The sequence below is a fragment of the Tursiops truncatus genome, chromosome 9, assembly GCF_011762595.2.
Source record: "Tursiops truncatus isolate mTurTru1 chromosome 9, mTurTru1.mat.Y, whole genome shotgun sequence".
Lineage (NCBI taxonomy): Eukaryota > Metazoa > Chordata > Mammalia > Artiodactyla > Delphinidae > Tursiops > Tursiops truncatus.
In genome coordinates, this window is record NC_047042.1 from 37,587,650 (window position 1) to 37,614,665 (window position 27,016).

Consider the following 27,016-nt stretch of genomic DNA (forward strand, 5'->3'; position numbering starts at 1 on the left):
ATTCCCCAACCCCTCTGCCTGGAATGCTCTTCCACGACATAGGTCTCGGACTTACTCCCTCATTTCCTTTAGGCTTCCACTTCCTTACATAGGCAATCCCTGATCTTAAATAAAACGGGACCACCTGTCACATTCTACCCCTTTAAGTAGTATTGTTTTTTCCTTTTTAGCTGTTAGGAAGGTATCTACTGATTTTTTCCCCCTTATTGATTGCAGACTTTCTGGGAGCAAGGACTTTGTGTATTGGGCTCATTACTCTGTCTCCAGTACGTTGAACTGTCCTTGGAAGCCCGACCACCAGCCCATATCCTGAATCTGTGGGAATTACAAAAGGGCACTCCTGCCTCAAAATATCAGAATGCCATGCTCAGTGAGCAGAGTGTGCGTTGTAAAACTGCAATGGTAATTGTGAAGTAAATGACATGCCCTGGCGGTGAGCAACGCATGATTTGCGCAATTATAAACATCGATCCTGTGCTTGAAAGGTTATATTACTGAACCAAGTTCCTTTGCCCTGTGAGCGGCAAGCCAAATGCTGAGAAGCCAAGGTTTGCAACCAAGAAAGAGTTTATTCACAAGGCAGCCAAGCAAGGAAACAGAGAACAAGTCTTAGATCCGCCTCCACGGAGGCAAGGGGGTCGGGATATTTATGGGCTGCGCCTGGTGGTTCTAAGCTGGCGAAAGGTGATTGGAAGCGGGAAGAGGTGACGTAATCTGCGGAGGCGTATTCCGTCACTGCGGAATTGCAGCTGCGTATTCAAAATGGAGGCGCTTAGAACAGGAGTCCCCAAACCCCAGGCCGCGGACCGCTACCGGGACCGTTCCACGGCCTTTGAGGAACCGGCTGCACAGCAGGAGGTGGGCAGCAGGTGAGCCAGGGAAGCTTCATCTGCAGCTCCCCAGCGCTCCCCAGCGCTCTCCATCGCTCCCATGACCGCCTGACCACCCCTCCCCCACCCCTGTCTGTGGAAAAATTTTCTTCCACGAAACCGGTCCCTGGTGCCAAAAAGGTTGGGGACCGCTGGCTTAGAAGGATCTGAGGGTGGAATTTTCCAGTCCTCAGACTTCAAAAGGCCATTCATCTGCACAGGTCCAGTTTTAGGGTCGGTGGGCCCAACCGGCCTTAGCGGGCTCGCACTGGACGAGAGCTGACTCCAAGTTCCTGTAAAACAACTGGGCTACTTGAAGCTGGGAAGGTAGGCAATGAAAGAGAGGGAAAGAAAAAGGAAAAATATCGCCAGCTTCATCAGTGAAGGCCCTTTACAAGCAGAGGGGTTTTGACAAGCTGTTCCCATATCTGTTGCTCTTCAGGACAAGCTCTAGAGTTCCCCTTAGCCGTCAGCTTCTGTTAAGCCCGTGGCGCATGGTTTCAGTTGTAGCAAGCAGTAAATATTTGTTGAATTAATTCATGAGTGAAATGACATGACATCCATTCAAAGATATACCTGTAGATCCAAATTCGTTGTAAAATGGAGCTCTGGTACATTTTCTTAATGGGCAGTACATGGGTGTCACAAGCCAAAGCAAAAATTTGGTTATAGTCTTTGAAATTGTACTAATAATATACCAAGTCGGATGAGAATAAATAGAAAGAAAAGTTAAGGAGAATAGGCTTTAACAGATGTTCATTTATAGTTGGAGAGAAAAGGGAAAAATTTCCGTCTGCTCAGGTGCCTGTCTTGAAATTCTCACAATTTTTTTTGCAGACAGTTTGGCTGGTTTCCAAACATACATCATTGCTTGTCTGGTATGAGGAATGCCATCTGTGCAGTATGGAAATCCTCCTTTAAAAATGGACTGCTAATTGTACTCCGGGCAGGTGCTGTTAAAGTGAAATCAGGTGTCAAGCTTACAGTGGTCTAAAATGACTATGCTATGTTGGAAAAGAATGGCATTACCATATTGTAAGATGGAATTTAAGCATGGCATGTAAGCATTCCATTTTTGGGGTGTTGTAAAGGTCAGATTGCATAGCAAAGCTGTAAAACTTTCAAACTACTTCCACCATCAACAATGGACTAAAGCTTTACTTTAAATCAAGGATATAGGCTACATCAAAGTTATATATTCCCTCACTAAAATATCTTTCCAATTATATTTTTTTCTGAAAATTACATGAAGGAGGAACTGAAAAGTATGACTACCGATTCCAAAATAAATTAATTAATTTTGTAAAATTAGTCAAAATTAGTTTTTCATAGTTATTAAATGGAACCCATTGTATTATTGGAATAAATAGACTCAGTGGAGTCTTTTTTAGCCCTCTGCAGGGCAAAATAACCAATTTACTTTCCTTAAAAGTATTAATTAAATAGAATTATTATAGGCTATCACAGTTATTTTACTACAGATTCATGATGACACACTCCCCTGATACTATGCTAATTCGTATAATGCAAGATAGAAAAACCTCTCAGATAAATTTTTTTTTTTTTTTTTTTTTTTTTTTTTTTTTTTGCGGTACACGGGCATCTCACTGTTGTGGCCTCTCCCGTTGCGGAGCACAGGCTCCGGACGCGCAGGCTCAGCGGCCATGGCTCACGGGCCTACCCACTCCGCCGCATGTGGGATCTTCCCGGACCGGGGCACGAACCCGTGTCCCCTGCATCGGCAGGCGGACTCTCAACCACTGCACCACCAGGGAAGCCCTCTCAGACAAATTTTAAAGTATGAATATAGATTTGTCTTCTCCAATAAAAAGTCATCATCATTATAAACTCTAACTTCGTTAATGCTTATGGTGTGTGACCTTTCCTATCCGCGATATGGTTAACGCGTTATACCGTTTAATCCCTACAGCAGCTCTATAAGAGTCCAGTATTGTTCTAGGCTACAGATGAGATAATTGAAGCTTAGCAAGTTAAAGCATCTTGCCTAAACCCATACACCACTAAATGGGGCTTATAGTCAAATCTGTTGAACCCCAAAGCCTGTGTTTTGACCACTCCAAAAATAGTCTCTTCATAAAACAAGCATATTAGGTAGAAGGATTTCCCTTATTAGCCCATCTAATCGCAAAGGAAATGTCCCCAGCATAGCAAAATATTGTAACTTACATACCACTTGATATCAGCTAAAATTTCAGCCACTGTAGCCAAGGCAAACAGAGCTACAAACAGGGAGTTTAAAAGGCCCCTCCTTTACCATGAATCTAGTGGGTCTGTTAAAGCCAAGAGACTTAAAGCAGGAAGCTTATTCTTCTATCCAATTCCAAGTAGCTCTGTTATCTTGTTTTGTTACCGAGTCCAAGCTTGTACTGCTCACCACAGGACAGGCCACTAAATAGGCTAGTTGGTGGGGCAAGGAACAGCAACTTTATTCAGAAAGCCAGCAGACCAAGAAGATGGTGGATTAATGTCCCAAAGAACCATCTACCCGAGTAAGGATTCAGGCTGCTTTTATACAAAAAGGCAGTGCAGGAGCACCGTGGCTGGTTGTTAACAAATGTCTTGGTGCAGGAACCCTTTGTTCTCGCAGCTGTCCATGTAGGTCTGCTCACAATGTTCCTGTAAACCTCCAACAAGACAATTGTTATTTTCTGCTCTGCAACTTTTTATAAAGGGCAGAGCCTTGAGAATGGGCTATCTTGCATATTTCTGGCTATAGGCAATACTCTCTTAGATGCAGAGCCAGCGTGACCAAGCACAGGCAACAGAGCACAAGGGTTAGAGCTAAAGGAATAGATCCAATACGGAGTCAGATTTATTCTTCTCTGTCACAGTTTCTCATCTTGCAATGAATTCGAATTATCAAATAAGACTTGGAAAGTTGTTACTGCCAGACACTGGGTTTTGAACAGAACTGGAAGCTTAAGTATCAAAGGAGAATCCAGAAAAATGATAAAAAGTCATTTGGAGCTGTTAAAACATGAACTGAGGTATATTAAAACTTCTAAGAGTTTGAGCAAAAAGTGATTCAGATTGGGCAGCAGCAAACCAGAAGTGGTTAGGATCCCACTGCTGACAGGAGCTTGAGGAGAGACTTATGTAGAGAAAGTTTGGAAGCAAAGTAAGAAGATTATTGATTGGCTGTAGCTTAAATCCTAGTTGGCTGTTTGTAATCGGTTGTCCTTAGCGTTTTAATTTCATGTCCTTGAGGCACTTATAGGCTTAGATTTTGGTTTGCTTACATTGGCTGCCGTGGCATTAGAGCCACCTCAGTCTAATTAATGAAACTAATTACCTTTACATGATAAATCTCTGCATTACACAGGATTTAGTTCATTAAGGTGTGTTAAAAACAAGACAGCAGGCCCAAAATTGAGTTGCTTATGCTAAATCCCATGTCATCAAACCAAGACTTAATTAACGTTTTGGCTCTCCCAGAAAATGAATCTTCAGTCCTTCAAGGATCACCTGATCAGCACTAGTTAGGTAATCTGTCGATTAGGTAACAGATCTTTGCCATCCCCTAAAGGAAAGTAACTTTGTAATAACCAACCCACTTCTTTGTTAGTATAACTTTCTTGTTCCTGCTCCCTTCTGCCTATAAAGGTTTTTCATTTCCTACATGTCCTCAGAGCTCAGGTTGGAATTGATTTTTGCTCAAATAAATGCTTAAATTTAACATGCCTCAGTTTATCTTTTAACAGTCCTGGAGTTGGAAGAGGGAACTGAAGAGACCCCCAACGGCCCCAGGAGCAGTGAGCCAGCAGGTGAAGGTACCTGTCGAGCCCCTTCAGTTCACTGTTTTCTTGCTTCCTTTGGAGGTGGGGAGTAAGTCCCTCTCCCATCGTAGCACTGCAGCTTTTGCATCACGAGCTTTCAGACTTGGAGCATTTCTGGGTCTGGGGTAGGGCTGGGTCTGCCTGGGTCCAGTGTGAGGTTTCAGGTGGGTAAAATTTTGCTTTAAAACTGCACGAGTGGGTTAACTTTACCAAAGATCATCTTGAATTACAGTGGCCACAGTGGAGAACTTTTAACCTAGATTAGCTTATCCATTTACCAGGTGCTCTAAAGAAAAAGGGGTCTCAGCCAAACGTTCACCATAAAGGATAGAGGGAAATGACTTTTCCTTCTCCACAGTTTCTGGTGACCAGGGAGAGATTTGCTGGGACAACCCACTTGCTCTAGAGCCTGTAGAAAGGATGCTGGGAAAACTGACAGAAGCCAGCAAAGGGTAAGAATTTTTACCAAAGCTCTCCCAGATGTCTGTTTTTGTTCCCTGGGTAAAAGAGGAAGGTGAAATTTCATATTGCCTCTTTCTTTCACACTGGCAAGAAAAAACTTGTGTAAGAGTTAGATCTCTGAATTGTGACTTGTAAATTTGCTTTCAGGTACTCTTTGGTTGTTGATCCGTCCTCTCCAGGGACAGCTATTGCCTTCTTGTTTGGCTTCTTGTTCTGTGTCCTAAGAACTTGGCTTTCTGCCTGACTGGGGCACACAGGTTCTTGTGTGTCCAGGCAGCTTAACCGTCAGGTTGGGGACCCCGAAATATGGCTTAACAGAAATGTGGGTTTCACTCCATTTATGGCTAGGGTCCCACCAGTTGTTGCCGGCTCTCAGGGAAATTGTCTGTCTTTCTTTTGGTTTTCCTTGGGCGTGGCTCTGGATCTTAGGAGGGTGGTATCTTCTTTACTTTCTTTGGGGATGCTTCTTACATCCATGGGATTGTTCAGTACTTCCAGGAATATTGACTATTTGTCCCAGCTGAAACCTGATAAGATTTTCTAAGAAATCTCTATGGTGAGATGTTGGTGAAATTGAAAGCTGATATTCAAAGCCTGATAGGAGCATTTTTTTTTTTTTTAAGGCTTTCTTCCCTAAGCTAAGATTCTGAGGCCTTTGTGGAAGGGTTTGCCTCAACATTCCAAAGATATGTTCCAAGTGTAGAACATAGGAATTTTTTATTTCCACCTTAGTTGAAAATCTTCTCCTTGATATAAAGAAACAAATTAAAGATAATGTAGTTGGATGGCTGGGTCAGCCTCTTGATATCATTCTGGTTGCAACCCAATTCTTTGAGGAGTGAAAAAACAACTGTACTCGTTTTACAAATCCAGTCTTTACAAGAACAGAAATGCAGCTCTAAAAATAATTCAAAGGCCACCTATCCTTTTGACCAGTCCCCAAACCTCCTGTATGCATCTTAAGAGGCTTGCCGATATTGCAAAAGATCTGGACTTAGAAAAAAAAAAACAAAACTCTTCCTAGAGAAACTGATATCTTTTCTTTGTGCCTTTGAGAAGTAAATGTTCTACCCAGTCTCCTCTATGAACCCAGAGCTGTAAGATCTCTGTTTACATCTCTCTATATGTTTATGTATATCTATGTATGTACGTTATATAGATGAGTGATTTTCTTTCTACCTCCAATGGAATTTCCAAAATTAATTTGTAAAGATGTCAGTTTAACTGGCTTAAAGAAAACTAAGCATTTATATAAATCAAGCATACTCTCAGAAATATAGAAACTAAACCAAACATTTTTCAAATTCAAGTGATCTAGGATAGTCTTCAGCAAATAAAAGCTAGTTTAAGCTTGTTGGTTTAATTAAAACAGGCATATCTTTAGAGCTATTAATAGTAAATATAATGCAGGCATGTAACTTTTATTCTACCTAGGTTTACTAAAAGTCAAATAAGCTCATGTTATCTCTGTTACAGAATTTGTCAGTAAGAGAACTTAAGGTGATGATTAGCTGTTCAATGTCTCATGAAATTTTCACAAGTAATCTAAATCTATTGTTAAGAACAAATAAGTTAAATAGAAATAAGTAAGATAAAAGTTTATAAATGAGCTTTTCAACAATAACTATGCTTTATGGTATGTCTACTTAAAAATAGTTTCCAAAATCTTTTTGGTAACTTAAATCCTTACAGTTATGCTGAGAAAATTAAATGATGAATATTCATTGAATATCTAGACTGTTTTGGAATAAGATAAAATACTGAAAAATTAATTACTGAACACAGGTTTATTCATTTTTGGCTTTCTTTTACCAAGGAGCTAGAGATATTTGGGTCTACTAGTAAACATGTCTGTGCCACACTGGAATATTTACTATGAGGAGGAATACATCAATACTTCTAGAAATTCAGAAATGTATTTATAAATTTGCCAATATACAGAATGCTAGCATAACAGACAGTCCACAATTGCTTACTTCTTAGTTTTCACTAGGAATTAAGGATTCTAAGGGTTAAGAATTCTAATAAATATATGTAATTAAAACTACTTAGAGGGTGAAAAGAAAGAACTGTGTACAAAAAGTAGGTAAGGAAAGTAAAGTGACTGGCTGTTCCAGAATGAGTAAAAGGAAAAAAAAATAGGACAAAAACTGAATGGATGTAAGAAAGTTTAGAAGGTTTGTGGAAAAGGAATCCTGGGAAAGAAATTTTATATGTGCTCAAGCTTGCTAAGATTCAAAGGGATTTATTTAAATTTTTAAAAAATGAGGTTTAATATTAAAAGTATGCTGGTGCAAAATTAGAATTTGATTTTCTTTCTGTTGAAAGGACAAAGTTTGTTTAGATGTTGGTCTTCTCTTATAAGAAATTGTAAACAAAGATTTTGCTTTACATTTAAGTAATCTGCCTGAACGGCAAAGATTTTCCATCTTAAAATAATTTACTGTGCTTCACATTGTCTTTATCAGGTCTTTGATTACTTAAGAAAACCCAGTCTTTTCAATATTAACAACTATACAACCTTCTGTTTTTGCCTTTAACATCTTCTACTGTCACTTTGGTTAAATAGAAAATTAAATGGTATTTCATAATGATTCTGAATTCCTCTCATGTAATCTAAATTTTAATTGAAAAATTAATCTACCATGTATATTTGTAGTGAGGGACTCACTAGCCAAAACCTATAATCCATTTTTAGCTAATGTAACCATAAAATATGCAGTGTAACCAAACTATGTAGGATAAGCAATGTTAGATTTTACCAACATTGATTAATGAGTGATTACTTTTATGATGGCATAGGACTATTGTATTACTTAGATCTTATTATGTGATTGTCTGTCTGAAGAGTTCAGTGGCTTGTGTGTGTTGCTTGGCTTATAATTGAATTTTGCTATTAATTTATATTATCTGTCTTTGCTCAATGATAAATAAAAGTTTTTTTTTTAAATTTTTTTCTAGAGGTCTAGGTCAGATACAGTACCTCAGGGTCCTGCTTTTATAGGTTCAGTCCTTTCCAAATGCCAGTGGATTTATCCAGTCTTCCATCGGAGGGGATGATTCAGGAGTATCTCTGCCTATGACATTATAGCAAGTAGTTGGCAGGGACTGCTTTCAATAATCAGGGACTTTTAATGTCTTGGATTAGCTTTAAATGAGCTCTGCAATAGGGAACTCTTTATTGTCTATGAGGAGGACATGAGTATGAGCTGAAATCTAAGTAGATGAACTGAGATTCTGGATCAGTTGTTATAGATTGGCTCTTAGACACTTTCACCACTTTTCTGAAAATGGATATAGTTGTTTTTTAAAATTTCCCAAATCAACCATTTGATCTTTCTACCAAAACAAAGGTGTATACTTTTCCTTTCATGAAATGCTTTGTAAACCCCCTTGTTATTCATTCTTCATGTGTATCCAATATAGACATTCTTTTTAGATCTCTGCCACTCTCTCTTTACTATAATAAAGAAAAAAAATATATTTATAAGGTATATGTTTATATCAAATACAATAAGTGCATATTTTACTTTATATAATCTGTTTCTAAATGAATTCATCAATTTTCATCAATTGTTTGTTTCCTTATAAAGCTCAGAGCTGATTTAAAAACCACTGCTCTCAATGGAAAGAAGTAAAATTCCTTGGAAAGGGATTTTTAGGTAAATATGCTGAGAGAGAAAGAAATTAACATAGAATATCATGTGTTAAGATATGTAATATAAATTAGATGAAGGCTTGCAAACAATTGAAAATGTAAATCATTTTTTAGTTATATACAGTTTTCAAATATTATTAAAGCTTTCTGTATAACCTGGGATTGAGACAGGAATGTCTTCTGTAAAGTTGCAAACTGAGGAGAATGTGTTTCCAGCATATACTGATATTTCAGTAGTATCAAATTCACAGTTGAATGGAAAAACTACGCTGAGATAAAATTTTTTTTAATTGACTGTGAGCTTAGGAATTCTACTTCATATATGTAAAGTAATACTTCCATTTCACTTTTATAAATTTATTTTCTTTTATGCACTTAAGAGAGTTCATTACCAACATGACAATCTGTACTTTTTCGACTTTAACCACATAGCTATTTCAGATGAACTTTGTAACAGGTGGCATTCACATCATGTATAGTCAGGCTGCCCAGTGATGGCAAATGCAAAGAGTCAGGTCCAAACGTATAAAAAATATTGTTTTTCTAGACAGTTTTCCTGTAACAGGACACATTTCCACCTGGAACAAATCCACAGATACTTCAAAGTATAGTAAATCCCCATCCAAGCTTATTTACTCTTTCATTTCTTAAACCCACTCCTCCTGTATGTCCTACTCAAGTGATACCACTACTATCCTCCTAGATGCTCAAATTTTAATTCTGAGTCTCTTCCTTCTGACTCCTTCCCTGCCCTCAAACTCAAATTGATGGTCGATAGTTCAGTTAACTTCATTTTACGTCCATCCCTTACACTCCATCTTTGCTCTCATTAACTTGACCAAGACACTCATTATTATTAGAGACCTGGATGATTTTACATTCCTGCAGAAGGATTCAAGTTTGCTTCTGGCATTCTTTTGGGTAGGAACACATAATTCAATTAGGAATGAGGTGTTTTTTAGCTGAGTTTGTCTACTTGAGGCTGGTCTGTTTCTAATTCATCCTTATTCTAGTTTGTTTGAGCCTCTCTTCATTATTGGAAACAGAACTGTAATTTTTGTCCCACACTTTACACCCAATCTTAGTCCCATAAAATTATTGAAAGTTTTGCTGAGCTTCTGATTTTATCATTTACTTCTTTCAGCTCAGTTATTTAGCCCCTGAGCTGATGCTTAGAATCAGCAAATGGTTTAATGCAGAAAAAGTACTAAATGTCAGAATTGCTAAAATTCACTTCCTTTCTCCTCAGGACCAGGGCTTATCAAGTCCTGCCTGGATCAGTCTCTAATGCCTTCAAATAGAGATGCTTAAAAAAAAATTTTTTTTTGAGGTGAAGTTCACATAACATAAAATTAACCCTTTCACAGGAGATCAATCCAGTGGCATTACGTACATTCAGAATTTTGCGCAACCACTGTTTCTGTCTACTTCCAAAGCATTTTATCAACGTAAAAGAAAAACTCGCTAACCATTAAGCAATTACTTCCCATTAACCCCCTCACCCTCCATCAGTTTTCTGCCTCTAAGGATTTACCTACTCTGGATATTTAATATGAATGAAATCATTCAATATGTGACCTTTTGTGTCTGGCTTCTTTCATTTAATATAATGTTTTCAAGAATCATCTATGTTGTACTATGTATTAGCACATCATTCATTTAAAAAATTTTTAATTGAAGTATAGTTGATTTACAGGTTTACAAGTTTCAGGTGTACAGTACATATTCTTTTTCAGATTATTTTCCCTTATAGGTTATTACATAATATTGAGTATAGTTCCCTGTTCTATACAGTAGGTCCTTGTTGGTTATCTATTTTGTACATAGTACTGTACTGTGTGTATGTTAATCCCAGCTTCCTAATTTATACCTCACACACCCCCTTTCCCCTTTGGTAACCATAAAGTTGTTTTCTATGTCTGTGAGTCCCCCTCTCTTTTGGAAATAAGTTCATTTGTGTCTTTTTTAAATTTTAGATTCCACATATTAGTGATATCCTATGATATTTGTCTTTCTGTGTCTGGCTTGCTTCTCTTAGTATGATAATCTCTAGGTCCATCCATGTTGCTGCCAATGGCATTATTTCATTCTTTTTTATGGCTGAGTAATATTCCATTGTATATATAGACCACATCTTCTTTATCCGTCCATCTGTCAATGGGCGTTTTAGTTGCTTCCACATCTTAGCTATTGTAAGTAGTGCTGCAATGAACATTGGGGTGCATATGTCTTTTCCAATTACAGTTTTCTCCAGATATATGCCCATGAGTGGGATTGCTGGATCATATGGTAGCTCTATTGTTAGTTTTTTAAGAAACCTCCATACTGTTCTCCATAGTGGCTGCACAAATTTACATTCCCACCAACAATGTAGGAGAGTTCCCTTTCCATACCCTCTATAGCATTTATTATGTGTAGAATTTATGATAATGGTCATTCTGACCGGTGTGACGTGATACCTCATTGCAGTTTTGATTTGCATTTCTCTAATAATTAGCGATTTTGAACATCTTTTCAGGTGCTTCTTGGCCATCCGTATGTCTTCTTTGGAAAAATGTCTATTTAGGTCAGCATATCATTGATTTTTATGGCTGAATAATATTCTATTGTATGTTTACATCACATTTTGCTTATCTGTTTATCTGTTAATGGACACTTGAACTGTTCCCACCTTTTGGCTACTTCAAATAGTGCTGCTGTAAGCACACATATCCAAGTATTTGTTAAGTACCTGTTTTCAGTTATTTGGTATATATACCTAGAAGTGAAATTGTTGGGTCATATGGTAATTCTTTGTGTGTGCTTTTTTTTTTAATAATGGTAGCCATTCTAATGGGAGTGAAGTGGTATCTCACTGTGGTTTTCATTTGCATTTCACTACTGACTATTCTTGAGCATCTTTCCATGTGCTTGTTGGACATGTGTATATCAGGTTTGGAGAAATGCTTATTCAATAATGCTAAGATGTCAATTCTTGCCAATGCAATCTGTTTAACACAATCTCAATCAAAATCCCAGCAAGTTATATCGATTCTGAAGTTTAAATGAAAAATCAAAAGACCTAGAATAACCAACATAGTACAGGAGAAGAAAAACAAAGTCAGAGAATTGGCACTAACCAACTTCAAGACAATATAAAGCTACCATAATCAAGATGTGTGGTATTGGTTAAAGAATAGAAAACTAGATCAATTGATCACAACAGACAGCCCAGAAACAGACCCACACAAATACAGTCATTTGATCTTTGACACAGGGCAAAGGCAATTCAATGGAGAAAGAATAGTCTTTTCAACAAATGATGCTGGAACAACTGGACATCCATATACAATTTTAAAAAATGAATCTAGACATAGACCTATGCCTTTCACAAATATTAACTCAAAATAAATCATTGGCCTAAATATGAAATGCAAAACTGTAAAATTTTTAGAAGATAAACTAAGAGAATGTCTGATGTTGGGTTTGGCAATGACTTATTAAATGGAACACCAAAAATGTACTCCATGAAAGAAAAATGTGATAGGTTGGTCTTTTTGAAATTAAAAACTTTTGCTCTGTGAACGACACTAAGACAAATACAAGCCAAAGCCTGGGAGAACTACAAGCCAAAGCCTGGGAGAAAATATTTGTAAAACACATATCTGATAAAGACTTTTATCCAAAACATACAAAGAAATCGTAAAATTTAACAGTAAGAAAGCAAACAACTGAATAAAAAATGGATAAAATATATGAAAAGACCCTTAACCAACAAGATATACAGATGACAAGCATACGAAAAGATGTGCAACATCATAAATCATTAGGAAATTCAGAATTAAAACAATGAGATACTACTACATACCTATTTAGACCGAGATTAGAAAAATAGCAACACCAAATTTTGGCAAGGGTGCAGAGCAACAGGAACTGTCATTTATTGCTGGTCAGAATGCAAAAGTATAACCATTTTGAAAGACATTTTGGTAATTTCTTATGAATCTAAATATAATGTTACCATATGATCCAAACACTCAAACTCCTCAATATGTACCCAACTGAGTTGAAAACTTATGTCTACATAAAAACCTGCACATAAATGTTTACAGCAACTTTATGCATAGTGGCCAAAACTTAGAGGTAAAAAAGGTATACTTCAATAGGTAAATGGATAAACTGACTGTGGTACATCCATAAGACGAAATATTATTCAGTGATAAGAATAAATGAGCTATCAAGCCACAAAAAGAAATGAAAGGACTTTAAATTCATATTGGCAAGTTAAAGAAGTTGATCTGAAGAGGATATATAATGTATGATTCCAACTGATTGACATTCTGAAAAAGACAAAACAATAGAGACAGTGAAATGAACAGTGGTTGTCAAAAGGAGGGCAGAAGGGGAAAGGTGAATAGGTGAAGAACAAGAAATGGACTAAAAAAAATTTTTTAAAAAAATGGATTTTTAGGCGTACAAAATACTAATCTATATGATTCTGTAATAGTAATAGATCTATGACATTACACATTTTAAAAACGCATAGAACTCTACAACACAAAATGAATTTTAATATAAATTATAGATATCAGTGGATTAAAAAATAGAAAATTAATAAAATAAAGCCATGTATAATATTTGCATTAGCAATAATCCATATTCAAAGAATTTTATTTTCAGTTGTTTTGAATTATTTATGCATTTAATTAGGCCCTAGTTTGCAAACTAACATTTTGTAACTTTCTCTGGTATTTATTTATTGATGTCCTACTAATCACTAATTTAATGGCTTACATCAAGTTTGATTTTCCTTTGGCATTCTGTAACTGTAAATACAATGGAAAAATTTGGGTATCATTATTTGCTTTACATTATACTGAAGTGTCTAATTTTTCAATCATCTAACTGACTTATTCCTCATGGTCTCTTCTACACCCCCCCACCCACTTAAATGTGGTTCTGCACTTATCTCACATCTCTTTTTCCTCTCTATCCTACTTTTGTGAATTTATTTCCCAGGTCTATGCAGTTGAATGTTTATCATTGCCATATTTAAGTTTCTAACTTGGATATTCAAAATTTTGCTATAAATGTCTTATTTGACCTTTCACCTCAAAACTCAACATATCTAAAACTGAATTTATCATCATTTTCCAAAATGCACATCTTCTCATTCCCATGAAATGTGCCCTCATGCTTATAAGAACTCAGCCTTGAATAGTTGGAATAATTATTTCAAATACCCTCTTTCCCCAGAGCCAGGCTTCCATTTTAATGGCTCTTTTATCTGATTCCCATCATCACTACCAGGTTCTGACCACATCATATCTGAAGCCATTTCTGAAGCCTGCTAATGGTCCCTCTACTCTACCTTCTAGGTCTTCCAATTCTTTTTATCAAATTCTGCGGGTTTGATTTTCTGTTAACACCATTTTCACACACTAACTTTGCTTAAGAAACGCAGGGTTCAATTGTCATAGACTGGCATTCATCGTCTTCCATAATTTGACTCTTGGATACCTCTTCATATTTCACGCTCACTACAGGAATATACCAGCCCTAGCAAAAAAAAAAAAACAACACAAAAAAACAAAAAGCAAAACAAAACCAAAACAAACAAACAAAAAACTATTGATTTGTTCACAGAATTTGCCTCCAGGCATACATTCCCAATTAGTATATTTTATTCCCTTCTCACTCTCACCCAAATATCAACATCTTACTCATCTCCCACCTTCTCTCTCCTCACTCTTTTCAGTTTCTGTAGCTCTATTGATTTTACTATTACATTTTATTGTAACTCATCTTTTTATGTCCTGTTTCCACAACATCATTGCAAGTTCTTGTTGGGGCGAGGGGAGTTTCCTATCCCCAGCCTAGATAATGGCCATAATTTATACCCTGAAGTGCAGTGTTTCCTACTATGAATAGTAACCTTGCAGTCAGAAAAAGTCCATAAGAGAAAATACCACAGAAGACTTCTCTTCTGAATGAGAGGTGGCATGTTTTGACATTTACTGATTCAAAAATGCTTACAGAGATCTTACTTTTTGTAAGAACCTGGACTGGGCTGTAGGATACCAGCAATGAAGAAAACACTAGCATTTTTATTAATTATTTTTCTAAGCATATTGCATTTTGCCTTCTTAACTTTCTAGGGCCTGTACCTTTTTTAAAAAAAGAGTTATCAGACATGTGCTGTATAAATATTTGCAAAGTTAAGGAGAAAAATTCTAGTACTCAAAGCAGCAAGGAAATTCTTTGAGGAAAAAACTAAACTAGAGCCATATGCATCCTTTTCTATGTGGCCATACTATGCCAAGGAGACAGGCCCTAACTCTGCTTTATACATTAGCACAATGGAGTTTTTCCAGGCGGGCCAGGGTCTATGCCAAATTTGCCTCGGTGAAATCTACAGAACAGGCTTTCCTATTTTAAGAACTCATAAGCTATGAAGACAGAAGTCATCCAAGTATCTCCATTTTCAGAGCTCATAATGGCAGTATTTCTTTCAGCTTCCTCAAACTTGCTTTGAAATAGGTTTGCATTTTGTGGTGATTCTTAAAAATTAGTAAGTTCTGTAAAAGTCATGCTCTGTTGGATCTTGGTTCATCCAACATTTCTCGGGATATTTATATTTTTATATCAACAAGAAACCTGTTATGTAATACTTGTTTGCAGCAGGAGTTATTAAAAGCATGCCCTTTAGATTTTTGTTGGAAATTAGAAATGAGTTCATTTCAAATTTTTTCATATCAATATCTGTACTCTGCTAATTTAATAAGGATTGCAAAAAATTTAGAATGAATTAACTGGCACCCTTCATAATGACATAGGGTGATTAAATGTCTTCACAAGGATGGTAATAGCAACCTCTGCTAATAATCGCTAGAACCATAATTATGTCAAAAAATTTTATTTCCTTTTGAGACTGCGTTTACAGTAAGAATTCTCCAGCAATACAGAACTGGGAGAAAAAGAAGAAAAATAACTGAAAGAATAAATAGAACATAAATAAACATATGGCAAGATGACAGACTTAAATAACCATATCAATAATTACATTAAACGTAAACATTCTATGTACCACAATTGTTAGGAAGCATTTGTCAGAATGAATATAAAAGCAAGACCAAACTATATAATGTCTACAGAAAATACTCTTAAATATAAAGATCCAAATAGATTACAAGTAAAAAAAAAAAAAAGAGAGATATCCAATGCTATCACTAACCAAAAGAAAGCTGAAAGGGCCATATTATTATTAGACACACTAGATTTCAGAGAAAAAATATAAATAATGCTAAAGAAGGGTATTTCAAAAAAAAGTATTTTTCATAATGATAAGAAGCCTACTGATTAAGATGATATAGCAATCCTAAATATTTACCACCTAATAACAGAGCTCTAAAATACATGAGGAAAAAGCTTATAAATCTAGACGGAAAATAAAGAAATCTAAAATTATAGTCAATTTTAATACCACCCTCTCAAAAATAAATTGAACAAGTAGAAATCTGTAAGGACATAAAAACTTAAACACTAACAACTTGGTGTATTTGATATTTATATAACACTTCAGACAACAGCAAACTATATATTTTTTTCCCCAGTGTATAAGAAACATTAAGATAAACCATCTTCTGGGCTATAAAACAAGGCTCAATAAATGTGAAAAGTTTCAAGTCTTAAAAAATACATCCTTTAAATACAAAATGAAACTAAATTAGAGATCAATATCAGAAAGGTCTCTAGAAACATTGAAATATTTGCAACATATATAACACACAGCAATAACTATATATAAAAGAGTAAATCATAAAGGAAATTAAAAATATGGAAAACTAAATAAAAACAAAAAATAACATATCAAAGCTTATCTTATTCTCAGATGACATTTTAATTTGTATATAGAATATCTGTATCTACAAGATACCTACTAGAACTAATTAGTGAGTTTAGCAATTTGTAGTATGTAAAATATAAGTTTAATTGTACTTCCATATACTAGTAAGGAACAATTAGAAATTGAAAGGATGAATACCATTTACAATAGCATCAAAAATTATGAGATAGGGATAAATATGACAAAATTTGGTCAACAACTATATACAGAAAGCTATAATACACAGTGAGATAAAAAGAAATCCTAAGTAAGTGGAAAGATGTATCAAATTCATTGATCGGAAGACTCAAGATGGTTAAGATGTTAATTCTATCCAAATTGATCTATAGAATCCATGTAATGCCGATTAAAATCCTATCAGTTTTTTGGTAGAAATTGACAACAAATTCTAAAATTCATATTGAAATTCAAATGACCTAGAATAGTCAAAATAGGTTTGAATAAGAAGAACAAAGTTTGAGAACTAATACTACTAATAAGTGATTTCATTATTACAAATCTCCAATAATCAAGAAAATGTATTGATGTAAAGATAGACAAGTACATTAATGGAACAGAATACAGGGTCCAGAAATAGGTCTGCACATATATGGACAACTGGTTTTCAACAAAGAAACAGAACAGTTCGGTGGAGAGAACATGTATCTTTTCAATACATGTTGCTGGGACAATTGGCTATCCAAATGCAAAAAAAAAAAAAAAGAGTTATGAATTTTGGTCCATACCTTGCACCATATACAAAAATTAACTGAAAACATTTCATATACCTAATATAAAGCCTAAAACTATAAATCTTGTAGAATACAGGAGAAAACATTTGTTTTCATGGGTTAGACAAAGATTTTTTAGGTGTAAAGCAAAAGCACAATACATAAAATAAAAACTTAAGTTGGACTTCATCAAAATAAAAAAAACTTCTGTGTTTCCAGAGACAGTGTTAAGAGAATGGAGACAAGCCTAAGGCTGATAGAAAATAAATTCAAATCATAATTAATAAAGGACTTATATCAAAATATATAAAGAATGCTCAAAACTCAATAAAAAGCAAAACAAAAGTGACAATGAAAAACACAACTCAATGAAAAGATGGGCAAAAGATTTGGACAGACAGTTCACCAAAGGAGTTATAGAGCTGGCAAATAAGCACATGAAAAGGTACTCAACATTAATATTCATCATCTATTTGAAAAGCTACAGTTAAAAGGATTGACTATGCTGAGTATTGCAAAGGATAGGAACTGGAACTCTCATACTCTCACTCTTGGTAGAATTGTAAAATTTTATGACAACTTTGGACAGCAGTTTGGCAGTTCTTAAAACGTTAAACATACACTTACCCTATGATCCAGCCATTCCACTTCCAGGTATTTCCCCAAGAGAAATTAAAGCATTTGGTCATACAGAGATGTGTATGTGAATGTTCACAGCAGTCTTATTAGTTACAGTAAAAAACTGGAAAGAACTTAGTGTTCATTAACAGATGAATGAATAAACAAATTATGGTACGTCCATGTAATGGACATTATTCAACAATAAAAATGAATAAACTATTGATATACACAAGTTGCATGACTCACAAATGCTGGGTGAAAGAAACCAGCAGAAAAGAAATATAGTACCTACAATATTATTCCACTCAAGGAACATTTTAAAAATGTAAACTAATTTGTAGTGACAGAAAGTACTTCTGTGGTTGGCTGGAGCTGGGGATAGAATTAGGGGGTGGTTTATGGGGACAGAAGTAGAAGGATATACTCATCTTCCTTCATTTACGAAGGGGTTACATCCTGATAAACCCTTCATAAGTTGAAAATGTTATAAGTTGAAATGCATTTAATACACCTAACCTACAGAACATCATAGCTTAGCCTAGGCTGCCTTCAACATGCTCAGAACATTTACATTAACCTACAGTGAGACAAAATCATTTAACACAAAGCCTATTTTATAATAAAGTATAGAATATCTCATGTAATTTATTGAATACTGTATCAAAAGAGAAAAACACATTGTTGCCTGGATACAGAATGGTTGGAAGTGTATAGGTTGTTTACCCTTGTGATCAAGTGGTTCATTGGGAGTATCATACCACATATTGCTACTGAACCAAACTTGGGTCTGCTCGTCCACACACAGTAAATGCAATCTACTGACACCAGGTTGTGGTAAAGGAAAGTATAGCGTTTATTGCAGGGTGCGAAGCAAGGAGAACAGGCAGCTCATGCTCAAAAGATCCAAACTCCCTGATGGCTTTCAGGGAAGGGGTTTTAAAGGCAGTGTGAGGGAGGGGGCCGCATGGGGCATGATCAGCTCATGCTCAATTCTCAGATTGGTTGGCATCAAGGTGCAGTTTCAAGCATCATCAGCCTTCTGGTTTCAACCAGTCTAGGGTCTGTGTTCTTGCAGTCAGCAGTTTTCAGTCTGCTTCCTGTAAAAACGACTTAGGAATGTGTCTCAGGCCTTTATCTATAGCTTTCAGGGAACTGTGAATTCAGTGATTCTGCTGTGTGGTGGATTTATAGTTGAAATTGTTAATAGTTTCGCAGTGCAACAGCTATTCTTTGTTTCTACATCTTCACATTTCTTAAACATTAACTCTTGAGTCAGCCTTTTGAGACTCAAGAGAGGCCAGGGAGACTAAAGTAAAAGCCTTTTACTCCCAAGGATAGGGACACAGGGGCTTGTATATGGTTTCAATTCCCCCTTTTCTTTTTTTTTCTTTTTTTTGTGGTACGCAGGCCTCTCACTGTTGTGACCTCTCCTGTTGCGGAGCACAGGCTCTGGACGCGCAGGCTCAGCGGCCATGGCTCACGGGCCCAGCCGCTCCGCAGCATGTGGGATCTTCCCGCACCGGGGCACGAACCCGTGTCCCCTGCATTGGCAGGCGGACTCTCAACCACTGCGCCACCAGGGAAGCCTGCCCCCTTTTCTTTGATACTACTCAATCTTGAGGGGAACGGGTTCAGGAAAAAAAAAAAAAGGGAGTAAAGTTTTGGGTTGAGAGTTGATCATAAACTCAGCAGAGGAACTCAGTTTTAGGGGGACTCAGTTTCAATATAGCAAGCATGGGAAAAGACCAAAATCCAAAATTTGAAGTATAGTTTCTACTGAATGCATATCTTTTTCACATCATCGTAAAGCTGAAAAATCGTGAGTTAAATCCTCATTAACTTGGGGACCATCTGTACATACTATAAAGGCTGTGAGGAAATTTTGGATGTGACAAATATTTTCATTATCTTAATTATGGTGATAGTTTCATGGATGTGTACATACATATATGAATAATGGACTTTAAATGTGTATAGCTTGTTGTATGTCAATTATACCTCAATAAAGCTGTTTAAAAATACTTTTATCCAGGTTGCACTTTGAATCTTTTATCGTGCTTGATTTTGGAAGAACATGCCTTGGTAACTTGGAAAATATCTGTCACCAAATTATGCTGTTAAGCTAATGATGGCCTCTACAAATTTTCCAAGATGATAGTTTTTCATTCAGAAGCTAGAATTCTTGTCAAATGGGCAGACTGACTTACTTCAGTTTCTTGAAAATGTCTCTAAGTACTAAAGTCAGAATAACCATGGTTTGTCATTATGTCAAAATGGTTTCTATGAAAAAAGTGGAGAGTTAAGCTCACAACTCAATCATAAAAGTGCTTTTTCTTGAGATTTACATTATACTTCAATGTGCAATAGCAGGGCTTGATGAGCCACTCCCATCATGTCACACAGAATATTACAAAGATGTGCACTCAAGGGTTGAGGTTTTAATGTAATTAACAATTTTAACTGCTTCAGCAAGGACACGTTTAAATGTAACTGTTTTCTCCTTTCTGTTTTGCACTGCCACTGTGCAGTGATGAAGAGTACACTGATTCCTAGTACAGTTTGTTGTCAGCAGTTTTACCCACCATTGCTTTTGTACACAGTGAAAAAGGCATATAATGTCTTAGTGAACAATGTATAATATTAAATAACATGTATTGTTTACATATTATTAACTGGAAAAATTATTTATATTTTTGTTTTTTTTAATTTGTTTGTTTGCTTCTTTATTTAAAAGAAATATTCCAATCACCAAAAAGTTGGATTACAATAAATACAAAGAACTTTTTTCCTGAATCAATTTTAAGTAGATTGCTGATCTGCTTCTGTTATATTATAATTTAAATATATTTATATATTATATACTGCAAAATATATTAAATAATTATAAAAGTATATAATTAATAACATATAAGTAAACAACTATTTTGTATGTTTTATATAAATAAACAACTATTTTATATGAGTTGTGGTTTAATTCATATGCATTGCTCTCATGATAATGATACTTTGAGTCTGTAAAGCTTGATCCCCTTGAGTTTATAGGCTTTGTTTATTCTTTTTTTTTTTTTTTTTTTCTTTTTGCGGTACGTGGGCCTCTCACTGCTATGGCCTCTCCCGTTGCGGAGCGCAGGCTCAGCGGCCATGGCTCACGGGCCCAGCTGCTCCGCGGCATGTGGGATCTTCCCGGACCAGTGCACGAACCCGTATCCCCTGCATCGGCAGGTGGACTCTCAACCACTGCGCCACCAGGGAAGTCCAGCTTTGTTTATTCTTTATATTCTAATGTTTAGTCCAAGGTCTAGCATATGGTAGGTGCTCAATAACTATTAAGTAAATGTATAGCTGCCATGATATTCTTGTGGGTCCAGGGAATACTGTGATATCCTTTAAATAATTTCATCTGAAACAACTTCATTTTTCTCCACCTATTCTATTGTAAAACAGAATTACAGTCTGGTAGTAAGTGCCCTTTTCAAGAAAGGGAAGGAAGGAAATTAATGTTTTTCGAGTGCCTACTTTTTGCCTCACACATCATTTGATTTAATCTTTATAATAATCCTAGGTATGAATTATGATAACAAGACCATTGCAGTCATCCTGCATGCCCTGCTTGTAGAGGGCCAGGCAAATGGAAAAGCCTCAATAAAGAGTCGTTGAAGAAATAAATATCATTTAAATAAAATTATTTTAGTTGAGAAACAGAGGAAGCAAAGCATCAGAAACTTTAAGCAACTTTTTCAGAGTTGTGTTAGAATCACTAAATGGTTTGAAATGTACATCTGGCCGAGCCCAAAGCCTGGGAATTCACATCATGCCCTAGTGTGACACTAGGAAACAGCCTGTCAACTCTCTGTGACAGCTCAGCGTTACGAGTTTTGTTTTCTAAATTAGTCTGGTTTTATTTGACTTCAAGGAAAGGACTTTATGTCTGACCCATGAACAGTCTTCCAGAATAATAATGGCAATGTCCATTTCATCCCCGATTAACGGGCTGATTCTTTACAGCTCCTTTCCTAGAGGACGCTACAGCTCTGTGAGTAACATGCTATTGATCTTCAGGGCCCAATTTTCCTCTAAAAGAACTTGCAGGAAATTGATACCAGTGGTGGTAGCTATTATGTTTCACATTCTTACAGCCTCCAGGAATCTGGCTGCCTGAGTTTTATCATGTAGCATGTTAGGGAGTGAGATTCAACCAGGCCTTGATTTACCATCGCCTTTGAAGCTTCACCAAGCAACCTGGCTCAGTCATGATGGCCTAATCCAAGCATATTACATTTTCTGTTAGATATGTCAGTGCCATATATAAAAATATTTAAGTATAATACACAGACCCCTAACCTATAGGTACTGGCCAAAATGCAGCTTTTGGTTTGGCATTCTCTGTACTGAGTCTGTGCTACACTTGGTAGCCAGACTAATAATAAATGTCATATAAATCTCTAAAAATAGACCACTGCCAATTTTGATATAGTCTGCAAACAGTTGGAAAAACAGTATAAGAGTCACTTTTTCAAGGATGGTCTCTTTTTTGTTAGCTTATTTAATATTACAAAATAATGTTAAATGACAGAAATAAATTGCATTGGCTCAGCTCTGAATAGGATTTCAAATGTAATAAGTGGCTGCTTATTTCACGTTGTTCTGTCTATAGCTTCTCTCCAATTTGCACTTCATGAGTTGCATTTAGTTGAGGTCCAGGATTCAGAAACTCAAGCAGGAAGCATGTGGGGATTCTCTGCTTTGAAGTGTGGATGGGTTAGAAATAACCTAGAGAAGTGAGAACATTGCCTGCTTTCCAAGTGGGCTAAATTTCTGGTCCCACTCAAGTTGGATGGATATCATTATGTCTTCTAGATATTTACATATCTAAATGGATTTAATGTGAAGCATTCTGAAGTTAGTAGGTGGGAAAACTCTAGTTTTTTTAAAATTTTTACTTTTAAATTTATATTGTTTTTTAAAATATGGCTGTTTGAATCAGACTTCACTGTTTCAGTTTTCACCTCCCAGGAGGGTCAATATGACTATATTCTACCTCCTTCTTATTGCTCCCTTTACAGTCCTTTCTGCTAAGGCACTGAGCACATTATATCCCAAGGGTGGGCTCACATGGTTGTCAGTAACAAAACTGCAAGCTCCTCAAAGTTAGGTTCTTTATCTTTGCCACCTTTAATTCATAGTGATGGTCAAAACAATGTTGTATTTACCTTCATCATAGTTCTCTTCGACTTTGGTTGCGTTTTTAGTTATAAATATGATCTTGAATAATTTAAGTACGCCTTCTGACCCCCAACTTCCTCATTTGTAAAATGGGATAAAAATATACACCTTGGGAGACAAGGATTAAATAACATAATACAATATTAGTTAAATTTTAGTCATGTGAGTATCAAATTTGAAAATTCTGCCAGGCCAGTCATTTATTAAGTGTCTTTAAGTTAATTGCATTTAAAAAATAATACAACTGGGACTTCCCTAACAGTCCAGGGGTTAAGACTTCACCTTCTAATGCAGGGCGTGCGGGTTCAATCCCTAGTCGGGGAACTGATATCCCACATGCCTCCCAGCCAAAAAAAAAACAAAAACAAAAAACCCCAAAAACATAAAACAAGCGGTATTGTAACAAATGCAATAAAGACTTTAAAAATGGTCCACGTTGGGCTTCCCTGGTGACACAGTGGTTGGGAGTCCGCCTGCCGACGCAGGGGACACGGGTTCGTGCCCCGGTCCGGGAGGATCCCACGTGCCACGGAGCGACTGGGCCCGTGAGCCGTGGCCGCTGAGCTTCGCGTCCGGAGTCTGTGCTCCGCGACGGGAGAGGCCACAGCGGTGAGAGGCCAGCGTACCGCAAAAAAAAAAAAAAAAAGGTCCACATCAAAAAAAAAATTTTAAAAAAAGTAATACAACCATTTAAAGAAGAAACTTTGTATTACAAACATGAATGCATACTAAAGAATACTTTCTATAGATGGCAATTTAAGAAAATAACAAAAATTAAATGTCATTAAATATTTAACATATAATAAAAATAACTTAAATACAAATAATAAAAATTTAATTTACAAAGTGCTTATAACTGAAGAAAGTTCCTGAATGAATAAAGGAAACTATCAAAAATTAGTTGGCAACGAACTCAGGATTGGACTCTGTATTGCTTTCTTTAAGATGAAGATGAGGTTCTTCATCTGTAAGACATCTCCATGTTTTTCCTTTGATATCAATTAGCATAGGAATGCCAAATGATATGTGTGCAGCAGGAATTAATACTGTATCATTAATTGGATTGTCATTTAAAATTTTAATAGAGGTGGCCTTACTGTCTGTACAGGAGGGGTACAAATGATTATTAATTTACCTCAAGATATGTTGAGTTATCAAAGAGACATTACATGTTTGAAGACTCAGGAATATTCAGTGTTTCATAGGTAAAGTATTAAGTACATGAACGGGCAAATTTGCTTTCTTAGAGAACTTCTAAGAAAAATTTGTAATTTTTCCATGGAATATTACAAATAAATTTAACAAAAAAATATTTAAATTGGCTGATAGTTTAAACAGAGCTGCCAAACGTTTACCTTAAAAGAATATTGAAAAAGTTAAAGATAAAAGCAAGATAAAGACTAGTACAAATCATGTATTAATGGTTTTAAAAGAGGAAAAGCCCATCATTGCTGCCTAGTTGTAGGAGGCTCCAGTGCAGGTTGGAGCTAGCATGGAGCTGGAACTTGCCAGATTGCTCCTTTTGCTGTTGGGCTTAGAGGCCTCTGCCCTAAAGCAGGCATGACCTAGTCTCTAAACCCGCTACCCAAGCCATGGATCACACAGTAGGGCATTGTATAGTCCTAGAGATAGCATGGATATTTGCATATTAGGTCATAGTATAATAATAATAATACCAATGAAGTTGGAAAATCCTGAGCAATTGTGTGCTTCAAACATTCTCTGTCTCTCTCTCTCTGTCTCCCTGTCTCTCTGTCTCTGTTTTTGTCATGCATGAAAAACTGACATACTAAGCTCTTTGGTTGACAACATCTACCTGGCTAGTGTCAGGAGACGTAGAATTGACAAGACTTGGAGATAGAATGGATGTGAGAGTGGGAATACTCAGGATGTATCTACACTGGAGAAATATCTATACTTAAAAAGTGGCAATATTCACAGGGGTAGGACATAGGAAAGATACACAGCCTTGATAATAGTGATGTGAGGAGAGGATCAGGGATAAACAATGATGAGCTCAATATTGACATGTTAAGTTCTAAATATGTCTGTAGTATCCGAGTAGGGATATACAGGAGTCAGTGTGTATTCAAAGAAGACCAGTTGAAGATTGGCCTATTTACACTAGTCATGAAGAATGAGAAGGATCTGGCTTCCCTGGTGGCGCAGTGGTTGAGAGTCCGCCTGCTAATGCAGGGGACACGGGCTCGAGCCCTGGTCCAGGAGGATCCCACATGCCACGGAGCAGCTGGGCCCGTGTGCCACAACTGCCGAGCCTGCACTCTGGAGCCCGCGAGCCACAACTTCTGAAACCCGTGTGCTTACAGCCCGTGCTCTGCAACAAGAGAAGCCACCGTGATGAGAAGCCCACGCACCACAACGAAGATCCAATGCAGCCAAAAATAAATAAATAAATTTAAAAAAACAACAAAAAAAGAATGAGACGGATCCAAGGATTTTAAGAGGCGGGGAAAGTATTCAAGGCAGAGGCAAAAATAAGCCTCAAGGGGGCTGAGTTGTATTTGAGATACTGACAAAATCACAAGGAGTGAAGTGAAGCGGGTGGGGCACTCAGGGAGGTTGTTGCTGGGACAGGCTTGGGTCAGTTCATGTTCCACACTCAAATCCAGGTAACGTGGGCATGGGAATGTGTTCTCATTTTGTTCCAAAAGCAATGAAAGGGAATGTAAAAAAAAAAAATTTTAACATCTTTATTGGAGTATAATTTGTTTATAATGGTGTGTTAGTTTCTGCTGTATAACAAAGTGAATCAGCTATACATATACATATATTCCCATATCTCCTCCCTCTTGCGTCTCCCTCCCACCCTCCCTATCCCACCCCTCTAGGTGGTCACAAAGCACCTAGCTGATCTCCCTGTGCTACGCGGCTGCTTCCCACTAGCTACCTATTTTACATTTGATAGTACATATAAGTCTATGCCACTCTCTCACTTCGTCCCAGCTTACCCTGCCCCCTTGACGTGTCCTCAAGTCCATGCTATTACGTCTACGTCTTTATTCTTGTCCGGCCCCTAGGTTCTTCCGAACCTTTTTTTTTTTTTAGATTCCATATATATGTGTTAGCATATGGTATTTGTTTCTCTCTATCTGACTTACTTCACTCTGTATGACTGACTCTAGGTCCATCCACCTCAGTACAAATAACTCAATTTCATTTCTTTTTATGGCTGAGTAATATTCCAATGTATATATGTGCCACATCTTCTTTATCCATTCATCTGTTGATGGACACTTAGGTTGCTTCCATGTCCTGGCTATTGTAAATAGTGCTGCAATGAACATTGTGGTGCATGTCTCTTTTTGAATTATGGTTTTCTCAGGGTCTGTGCCCAGTAGTGAGATTGCTGAGTCATATGATAGTTCTATTTTTAGTATTTTAAGGAACCTCCATACTGTTCTCCATAGTGGCTGATTCAGTTTACATTCCCACTAACAGTGCAAGAGGGCTCCCTTTTCTCCACACCCTCTCCAGCATTTATTGTTTGTAGACTTTTTGATGATGGCCATTCTGACAGGTGTGAGGTGATACCTCATTATAGTTTTAATTTACATTTCTCTGATGATCAGTGATATTGAGCATCTTTTCAAATGTTTGTTGGAAACCTGTATATCTTCTTTGGAGAAATGTCTCTTTAGATCTTCTGCCCATTTTTGCATTGGGTTGTTTGTTTTTTTTGATATTGAGCTGCATGAGATGCTTGTATATTTTGGAGATTAATCCTTTGTCAGTTGCTTCATTTGCAAATATTTTCTCCCATTCTGAGAGTT

At 36.6% G+C, this 27,016-nt stretch overlaps 1 long non-coding RNA gene across 1 annotated transcript; it reads left to right on the forward strand.

The window, feature by feature from the left end:
* The first annotated feature begins 851 nt into the window (after positions 1-851).
* On the forward strand, positions 852-25,593 carry LOC141279464 (uncharacterized). Its single transcript, XR_012333721.1, has 4 exons — positions 852-869; positions 4,592-4,660; positions 5,025-5,118; positions 25,553-25,593. It is a non-coding gene; the product is annotated as an uncharacterized lncRNA (long non-coding RNA).
* Positions 25,594-27,016: the final 1,423 nt, after the last annotated feature.